The sequence below is a fragment of the Arvicola amphibius genome, chromosome 10 (genome assembly GCF_903992535.2).
Source record: "Arvicola amphibius chromosome 10, mArvAmp1.2, whole genome shotgun sequence".
NCBI classification, from domain to species: Eukaryota; Metazoa; Chordata; class Mammalia; order Rodentia; family Cricetidae; genus Arvicola; species Arvicola amphibius.
In genome coordinates, this window is record NC_052056.1 from 39,871,444 (window position 1) to 39,882,238 (window position 10,795).

The following is a 10,795-nucleotide window of genomic DNA, read 5'->3' on the forward strand; positions in this document are numbered from 1 at the left end:
TCGTTTTCCTTCCTTAAACATATAAAAGTAACTTACAAGTTGGATCTATTCTGCTCTCTTTTTGTCTGATTATTTATTTTGATTGAGACATCTGACTACCATGCCTGAGATGGGTCTTGAATTGACAATCCTGCTGCCTCCCTTTCCTGAATTCTAGAACTGCAGGTGGATACCACCATGCTTTGCTGAATATATTCTACGTTGTTGTTCATTAAGAAGTTCAGTGTGTGTTCTGCTTACCTACTACTATGTAAAACCTATCCCCAATATAGTAGCTTAAAACTGGTGTAATCACTTGGTTTGCTCATGAAGCAGGAACTAGCTGGGGTGGCTACACGGTGCTTACCCAGCTCCACGCTATCGCTCATGCGACTGCTTTCGGCACATGCTCGGAGCAGGACTCATCTCGAAGACCTCCTCGGTCAACTGTCTGGGGTGAGACTAGAAACCTCAAACAGCTGAGGACTAGCCAGCTGGGGACCCTCGCTCCATTGCCAGTGGTTGACTCTAGCTGACTTGTAGCTCTCTAGTGTGTACCACGATGTACTCATGCATTCTATTCCTGGTATGCGCTTGAATTGTTCCCATCTTGGAGTGATTAAAGCAGTGTCCCTGTGGACATCCTGGTACAGATGCGTCGGTACGCACACCTCTGCATTTCATATACCTAGGAGTGGTACCCTCGAGGCACTGCTCAGGCATCCTGTGTATGCATGTTCAACAACAGTGGATTCTGTCAGATCGTTTTCTTTTTTGTTTGTTTGTTTGTTTTTTGTTTGTTTTTCGAGACAGGGTTTCCCTGTAGTTTCTAGAGCCTGTCCTGGAACTAGCTCTTGTAGACCAGGCTAGCCTCGAACTCAGAGATCCACCTGCCTCTGCCTCCCGAGTGCTGGGATTAAAGGCGTGCGCCACCACCGCCCGGCTCGTTTTCTTTTTTTTTTTTTTTATTGATTTTTATTGAACTCTACATTTTTTTCTCTGCTCCCCTCCTTGCCTCTCCCCTCCCCTTCAACCCTCTCCCAAGGTCCCCATGCTCCCAATTTACTCAGGATTTCTTGTCTTTTTCTACTTCCCATGTAGATTAGATCCATGTGTGTCTCTCGTAGGGTTCTCATTGTTGTCTAGGTGGGAGTGGACAACCTTGCCTTGTTCCTGATTTCAGTAGAATTGCTGGGAGTTTCTCTCCATTTAGTTTGATGTTGGCTGTTGGCTTGCTGTCTATTGCCTTTATTATGTTTAGGTATTTTTCTTGTATCCTGCTGTCTCCATGGCCTTTATCATGAAGGGATGTTGTATTTTGTTGAAAGCTTTTCCAGCATCTAATGCGATGATCATGTGGTTTTTATTTTTTGGTTTGTTTATGTGGTAGATTACGTTGACAAATTTTCATATGTTGAACTATCCCTGCATCTCTGGGATGAAGCCCACTTGATCATGATGGATGATGGTGCTGATGTGTTCTTGGATTTGATTTGCCAGTATTTTATTTAGTATTTTTGCATCAATGTTCATGAGTGAGATTGGTCTGTAATTTCCTTTCTTAGTTATGTCTTCATGTGGTTTGTGTATCAGGGTAATTGTAGCATCATAAAAAGAGTTTGACAATGTTCCTTCTGTTTCTATTGTGTGGAACAATTTGAGGAGTATTGGTATTTGTTCTTTGAAAATCTTGTAGAATTCTGAGCTGAAACCATCTGGTCCTAATTTTTTTTAGCTGGGAGACTTTTGATGACTTTCTATTTCTTCAGCAGCTATGGGTCTGTTTAATTTGCTGCTCTGGTCTTGATTTAATTTTTATAAGTGATATTTATCCAGAAAGTTGTCCATTTCCTTTAAGTTTTCCAATTTTGTGGAGTACAGGTTTTCAAAATATGACCTGATGATTCTCTGTATTTCCTAGTCTGTTGTTATGTTCCCTTTTCATTTCTGATTTTGTTAATTTGGATGTTCTCTCTCTGGCTTTTGGTTAGTTTGGATAAAGGTTTGTCTATTTTGGTGATTTTCTCCAAGAATCAACTCTTTGTCTCATTGATTCTTTGTATTGTTTTCTTTGTTTCTATTTTGTTGATTTCAGCTCTCAATTTGATTATGTCCTGCTGTCTAGTTCTCTTGGGTGAGTTTGCTTCTTTTGTTCTAAAGTTTTCAAATGTCCTGTTAATTCACTAGTGTGGGATTTTCCCAGATTTTTTAGGTAGGCATTTAGTGCTATAATGAACTTTCCTCTTAACACTGCTTTCATTGTGTCCCATAAATTTGGTTATGTTGTGTGCTCATTTTCATTGAATTTTAGGAAGTATTTAATTTCTGCCTTTATTTCTTCTTTGACCCATTGATTATTCAGGTGAGTATTGTTAAATTTCCATGTGTTTGTGGGCTTTCTGGAATTAGTATTACTGTTGAATTTTAATTTTAAGCCATGGTGATCCCATAAGATTCATGGAGTTATTCCAGTTTTTTGTGTCTGTTGAGGTTTGTTTTGTTACTGAGTATGTGGCCAGTTTTTGAGAAGGTTCCATGAGATGCTGAGAAGAAGGTTTATTCTTTTATGTTTGGGTGGAATATTGTATAGATGTCCGTTAAATCCATTTGAGTCATAACATCTGATAGTTCCCTTATTTCTCTGTTAATTTTTTGTCTGACTGACATGTGCAGTAGTAAGAGGGGAGTGTTGAAGTCTCCCACTATTAGTGTGTGGTTTTTAATGTATTATTTAAGCTCTAGGAAGTGTTTCTTTTACATATAAGGGTGCCCTTGTATTTGGGGCATAGATGTTCAGTATTGAGATTTCCTCTTGATAGATTTTTTTTCTGTGACTAATATGAAATGTCCTTCTTTGTCTTTTTTGATTGATTTTAGTTTGAAGTTTATTTTGTTAGATATTAAGATAGTTACACCAGCTTGTTTCTTAGGTCCACTTGATGGGAAATTTTTTCCCAACCCTTTACTCTGATGTTGTCTTTGAGATTGAGGTGTGTTTCTTGTATGCAGAAGAAGGATGGATTCTGTTTTCGTATCCAATCTGTTAGCTTGTGTCTTTTTATAGGTGAGTTGAGTCCATTTATATTAAGGGATATTATTGAAAAGTGATTGCTCTCTCCTGTTAATTTAGTTTTTGTTGTTAGTGATGTTAATTTGTGCATTTTATCCTTTGGGATTTGCTGCTGTGAGATCATCTATTATCTGTGTTTTTGTTGATGTAGCCAACTTCTTTGTGTTGGAGTTTTTCTTCTAGTACTTTGTGTAGGGCTGGGTTTGTGGCTAGGTATTGGTGAAATCTGGTTTTGTCACGGAATATCTTGTTCTGTCCTTCTATGGTGATCGACAGTTTTGCTAGGTATAGTAGTCTGGGCTGGTATCCATGATCTCTTAATGTCTGCATAATGCTTGACAACGACCTTCTGGTTTTCATTGTCTCTAATGAGAAGTCAGGTGCAATTCTGATAGGTCTGCCTTTATATGTTACTTGGCCTTTTTCCTTTGAAGCTCTTAATATTCTTTCTTTACTCTGTATGTTATTGTTTTGATTATTACGTGGTAAGGGGACTTTTTTTTTTGATCCAGTCTGTTTGGTGCTCTGTACACTTCTTGTATCTTCATAGACATATCTTTCTTTAGGTTGGGAAAGTTTTCTTCTATGATTTTGTTAAATATATTTTCCGTGCTTTTGAGGTGAACTTCTTCTCCTTCTTCTATACTTATTATTCTTAGGTTTGGTCTTTTCACGGTGTCCAATATTTCCTGGATTTTTGTGCTTAGCTTTTGTTAGATTTAATGTTTTCTTTGAGCTGATGAGTCTATTTCCTCTATTGTATCTTCAGTGCTTGAGATTCTCTCTTTGATCTCTTTTATTCTGCTGTTTATGCTTGTATTTGTGGTTCCTGATCATTTTCTCATGATTTTTGTTTCTATAATTTCCTTGGCTTGTTTTTTTTTTCTTTATTGTCTCTATTTCAGTTTTCAAGTCTTGAATCATTCCTTTTATATGTTTGATTTTTCTTGGTTTTCTTTAAGGGATTTGCCTGTATCTTCCAATTTTTTGTTTGTCTTTTCCTCCATTTCTTTAAGGGAATTTCTCATTTCCTCTTTAAGAGTCTCAAACATTCTCCTAAAGTTATTTTTTTAGGTCATTTTCTTCTCTTTAGTCTATATTTTGTTGTTCAAGTCTTGCTGTTGTAGAACAGTCTCTAGATTTTACTGGTGTCATGTTGCTCTTTGTGGTATTGTGTGTGTTCTTACTTTGTCTACTCCTCTTTTCATCTAGTAGGTGTGGTTGTGGCTGTCTGTGACTCTGGTGATTAATCTTCTAGGTGCCAGTGGATCCAGGGCTCAGATGGTTGTTCCTCATGGTACAGTCAGTGCCACGGTTCTAGTTACCCATTGGTCACTCTGTGTTCCTGGAAGTTGCTCTCCTGGGGTTTGCTCTGCTCTTGTATAGTTTGCTGCCTCAGGCCTGCTCTGGTCTAGGCTGCTGGCTCAGACCTGTTTCTGTAATTTCTCTGGTCTTGATCTGCTTCTGCAGAAGTCCCTGGCTTGGGATTGGTCCTGCAAAGTTCTCCGGCTCCCGTCTACTCCTTGGAGGTCCCAGACTTGGGTGCACCAGGACCCGCAGAAGTCCTGACTCAGGCCTAGTTCCTTGGAGGTCCTAGATTCAAGCCCAGACGCGCAGGGGTCCTGACTCAGGTCTACTCACTCAAAGGTCTCAGATTCAGGCCTGGACCTACAGCAGTCTCTCACTCAGCAGTTGCTCCCCTGTACCTACTCCTGTGGAGTTAGCTGTCTCAGATCTGCTCTGGCTTAGGTTGCTGGCTCAGTCCTGCCTCAGAAAAGATCCCTAGTTTAAGTAGTATTAAATACTTTTTTAATTTCTGATTGCCCATTGCTACTTATATAATACAACTAATTTTTGTAACTTACACCAGTGATTATGATAAATACATGTATTAATTCTCATCATTAATCTATACATGCTGCAGCATTTTCCAAAGATAAAATAATGACAGTTTTATTTCTTCATTCCTGATCCACATGTGCCTTTCTTCCCTCTCTTCCCTTTCTGGTACCTGTGGGTTAGGTAAGACCTTATTACAGAGACAGACTGATGGCAGACCTGTGGGTTAGGTAGGGCCTTCAGTACAGAGACATAGTGGATGACAGAAAGCATCTTCCTTTTACAGTTACTCAGAGGTAAATATTTTTAATATTTTGCTAGTAGTCTAAGGGGTGCTGCTTTTTTTTTTTTACTTAAGAAAAAAAAGAAACTAAAAACAGTCTCACAGTGTTTTCAACTAGTAACCTTCTTGTATCTGCCCCCTGAATGTTGCTATCTCAGGCATGCACTGATGTGTCTGGCTGTCACAGGCACACACCAATGTGTCTGGCTGTCACGGGTGCACACCGATGTGTCTGGCTGTCACAGGCACACACCGATGTGTCTGGCTGTCACGGGCACACACTGATGTGTCTGGCTGTCACAGGCACACACCGATGTGTCTATTAGTAGTTTTTAGAGTGCTTTTCTTTTTCAGATGAAAGTTTTCTATATTTCTCTATCTTTCAAACATTAATGACTGTTGATCTTATCGATAGTTTTCCTTGTTTATTTTTTGTTTGTTTTGAGGGTTTCATGTAACCCAGGCTGGACTGAAACTTGTTATGTAGCCAAGGATGGCCTTAAATTCCTGGTCCTCCTCTTCCCAACGCTGAGATGACAGGTATGTGTCACCACAGCAGGTGTCTACATTTATTGAGGTTATTTTTCTCCTTTATCCTGTTAGCACCGTGAATTCTACAAGTAGGATACATATACTCTGGAACAGATGTTTTAATCAAAGCGTAATGTTGAATCCCACCCTTCCAACTCACCCTGTCTTCTCTTTGCTCATTTGTTCCCACCCCAAACCTTGGGACGTTTTTCGCACACAGTTTGTTCCGTCTTCAGACTCTGTCCCATGCAATTTCACAGTAAGTGCTAACATGAAGCCAGCATCACTCAGAATCAGATTCCCTGTAATGTAACTACTCTGCTGTCCCTCTCCCCACGGTTCTATTCCACACACAGCAGAATGCTCGTTTGGATGTGCAGGAGTCTGAATGCTTTTCACTGTTTTGTTTTGTTTTGTTTTTTGAGACAGGGTTTCTCTGTAGCTTTGGTGCTTGTCCTGGAACTCGCCATATAGACCAGGCTGGCCTCGAACTCACAGAGATCCGCCTGTCTCTGCCTCCTGAGTGCTGGGATTAAAGGCGTGCGCCACTACCTCCTGGCATATTTCATCGTTTTCGAGCATCCAGTGAAACCACCGAACTAGACCACTCCCCAGGCAGAAAGAAAAGTTCTTTGTGGATCCGACTGCCAAGGCTGTGGGCAGGGCAGAGAGAAGATGACTGGTGGAAAAGCAAGTGGATTTTATATGACAGTCAGCAGGGAAGGAATCTTGGAACTGTTCAGATTGACTAGGAACTAGATGCCCTTGCCCACGGTAGTTAAAGCCTTTGGGAGGATTAAGGAATTAAAGGAGATTCCAGGTAAACACAAACATGCCTTGTGAGATCCAATTTTCCAGTAAACAGAAACCCGACTTCAGGCTGCTTGCCCAGTAACAATCCTTCTCTTTACCCAGCCAAAGTCCTTGTGTGTAGGACATTGTCACCAGCACTGCCATTTTGAGGGACCCGATTTGGACCTAACCACCATAAGGAAAATAAATAGACATGTATAAGAGAGTATCATTCTCCAGCTAAGCTTTAAATGATTCTCTATTCCACTTGAATAAAATCTGAATCTCTTACTGTATGACATTAACATACAGTTTATTCGCTGAGGGGCCCTGTGACGGACAAGGGCATCTGCCTGCCTGTCCTGCTGCAGCTCAGTGATTTGAATGACTTTGATCACTGGACGCTGTCATCTTCAGGAAGACATCTGTTTTCTTTCCTCTGCTCTGAACTGAGAGTGCATGCCGCCATCCAGTGTAGTCCTTGTCACACTGACCCAGCTCGTTCTCAGCTTTGCCTTCTGTCTTAGTTAGGGAGGGCTTCTATTGCTGTGAAGAGACACCATGACCACGACAACTCTTATAAAGGAAAACATTTAATGGGGCTGGCTTCAAGTTTCAGAGGTTTAGTCCATCATCATCACGGTGGGACAAGGCAGCATGCAGGCAAACACGGTGCTGGAGAAAGAGCGGAAAGCTCTTCATCATATTGATCTGCAGGAAGCCGAAAGAGACTGTGTGCCACACTGGTCATGGCTTGAACATATAAGACCTCAAAGCCCACCCCCACAGTGATGCAATTCCTCCAAAAGGCCACACCTCCTAATAGTGCCACTTTTTATGGACCAAGCGTTCAAATACATGTGTCTATGGGGGCCATACCTACCTAAACACCACAGTTTTGTTGACCAAGGGCAGGTGGAGACTATGGGGGAAGGAAATGGATCTCCAAGCAATTTCTTCTCTTTAGTCTGCCTACCTATACATCCCCATCCCTGGTGTTCCGGCCACACTAACCTTGTATTTAGGTCCATTCCAGTTGTTCTTTTGTCTAAATGTTTTCACTCTGGCCTTCTCTAGGCTAGTGTCTTCTCATCTGAGTCTCGTAGCAGATGGCACCAGCCCAGCGAAGAGGCCCATCTCACCTCAACCCCATCCTGTGTTACCCTGCGTACACATTAGGAGTCCTGTCCTCCTTTCCCTCTCCCTTTGGGGTTTCTGTCTTATACGTGATAGAACTTAGGTGTCCCATTCAGCTCTGGTGTTTCTGATTTTTTTTCTGAAATAAGATTGTATATGTATTGTGTCTTTTTCATGCACATTTGATGACAAAAAAAGGTCCCTGTTAATCTTAAGAGGTTCTTATCCACTCTTAATGACCTTCTCCGTGACCTTGGTTTGCAGATGCCTACACAAAGCCCAGGGCCGGAAGGGTTAGCGAGGATATCGGCAGTTTCACTTCTGGGTGTCACTGTGTCCATACACAGAGCTGTCTTCCCCTTCAGAAATTTACCTAGAGACCATGAGACTTTACTTCGCTTTTGGTATACTCCTCCAACGTGCTCCTTCCCCAAAGTGCCTCTTCAATACTGACAGTTGCGACTGTCACATGACCTCTTCGGATGGGGAAAACCCAAAACATCTCCACTTCACGGATCTGATTTACACAGCCTAGAAACCGAATCTTGGCCAAAGGATAAAGCAGCCCTCTACTGCCCTGCTGCCTGAATCCTATTCCCCACTCAATATCTCTCCCTTTTCACTGTAACTGCCACCTGCCTACTCTGTCATTGTTCTCTGTGGGGCACCTAGGGCCCTCAGCTCATTTCTCGTAGGCACTTGAGAGTAGGAGTTTTCTGTCATTGCTGTGCCTGGGGCATGTCACAGGGTCTCAGGCTTGGCACCCGGTTGGCAATTGCTAGGGGTCTATTCAACTCTGTTGCTGTTACCAGGATGACTTGCACATCCCTCCCAAGATGAGTAAGGCAAGCACTTGGGAGTTCTGGATTTCTCTTTCCATTTCCAGGTTTTTCAGCTTCTCTCTTCTATCCAAGTCTTTTTTTTCCCTCTGGTTCATCTTTTAAATTTTTTTTTTTCAAGACAGGATCTCACTATGTAGCTCTGGTTTTCCTGGAACTCAGTCTGGCCTCGAATTCACAGAGATCCCCTCTGCCTCTGCCTCTGGAATGCTGGGATTAAAGGCGTGTACCACCATGCCCAACTCTTTCCCTGGCTCTTTAAAAGCAGTGAGGACTGACGTTTTGTGGTTTCTTAAGACCCTGATGAATCACTTAGGCCTAATTTCCCCCACCTCCAGCCCAGTGAAGCTTCGTCTTTACGCATCTTCTCTCAAGGGTCAAAGAGGAAAATATTAGTTGCTCTTAGCCTTTATCCTTTTCGGTTTCTTCCCCTTTCCGTGAATTTCCTTTCTCGCAATCCAATTTCTCTTCACTTAACCACTTATACTTTTCCTGTTCCCCCAACATAGTTCCTAAATCATTTTAACTTCTGTCTTGGGTGCAAAAATGCATTTAAAAACTCACATCTGCAGGGTGTCGTTTTATCTAACCTAGAAAGCACAACTTTAATGTAATTTTGCATATATATTTGATAAGGTCTTTGGTTTTCTTGTGTGTGAATACCAGCTCTGGCCTGGGACTCTGTTTGGGGTCCAGAGGTACTCTTAGCCTTGGAGACTTCAGGATCCAGGAAAGGGTCACAGAAACCTCTATGTTGAGAGTTCATTGTCCCTCCTTCTTATTTCCTTTATATCCATCAATATTTCTATCTTTGCTGAAATCATTTAGACCTATGGTCTCCACTCTGACCACATATTATAATAAACTGAGGGACAAAAGAAGAACGCCATAGGTGCTGATTATTGCTAAGGCAGGCTGGAGGCACGAGTTTTGCACCTTTCTGATTTTCTTGTATATGGTTGGTTCTTAATAAGATGAATTACTTAAAAAAATATTTTTATACATGTGCTTGTATGTACATTGATGCACGAGTTCTAATTGGTCTTAATAATAAAAACATCTGGAGCCGGATATAGGGGTAAATGCTGAGAGGTCAGAGAGAGAAAGGAGCAAGCCACAGCCAGCTCTTACCTTGCTAACTCCTCAACCGAAAAGGGTTGAACCTTGTCTCCTCTCACCTCATATTTCTCTCTCTGCCCAGCCATACCACTTCCTGTCTGTTTGTGCAGACCTCTATGGGTGACTAGTGGTTAGCTCCTCCCTCTGATCTTCAGGCAAGCTTTATTTGTTAAGAGTACAAACAAGATATCAGCATAATTCATTCTAAAAAGTTACTGAAAATAGGCCTTGTAGAAGACAGGATTCTTGGGGGCACTGGGCCTGGAATCCATCAGATCTCTCTGGGGATTCTTAGGCTTGAGGTGGGTGTGTGCGGACAGGAAGATTGGCAATAAAGGCTCCTTGAGACTGAGCCGCGGCCTCCACCTCCTCCTCCTCTTTATCTTCTTCTCAGTCCCTTGAGGCACAGCCTCATTCTGTAGCAGGCAGAACTCAACTTCACAGCAATCCTCCTGTCTCAGCTTCCTGGGACTAGGGACAGGTGCCACTCACTGCACCAGACTTGGGGCTCTAGTCTTCTGATGAGATGCCAGACGGTTGCTCCTGATAAAGCCGCACTCCTGTAGTGTTCTACGCACGCACGCACGCACGCACCCAAGCACGCACGCACGCACGCTCCTACGATCTGCACTCAAACAACAAAGGTCAATTGTAAACCAGCTGCACTGGCATGGGTAACTCTGGCTAGCACTCTCCTACCAGGGTGTGAGCTTCCTGGGGTCGCGTATCAGTATCCTGCATATCAGATATTTACACTATGATTCATAACAGTAGGGAAATTACAGTTGCAAAATAGTGATGAAATAATCTTGTGGTTGGGGATCACCACAACACGAGGAACCGGATTAAAGGGTCTCAGCATTAGGAAGGTGGAGAACCATTGTTCCAGGAGGAAGAAGCCTTCCTGTGTTATTCGTACTTACATTCTCACCAGATGGAATATGACGAAGCATTTGATATCACCAGGAAACTGTCTATTAAATCAAGTGTGTTAAAAATAAGAAGGGCCTATGATATGGCTCAGTGTGATTACACTTGCTGCCAAGCCTGGCGGATCTGAATTCAACTCCTGGAACTCACATGGTAGAAGCAGAAAACCAACTCCGGAAAGCTCTCCTCTGGCTTCTACACACAAGCCAGGGATGGCTTGCAGCCCTCGAATACATACGGGGTAATATGAGTGCGTACTGGGTTAAGATGCTCTTA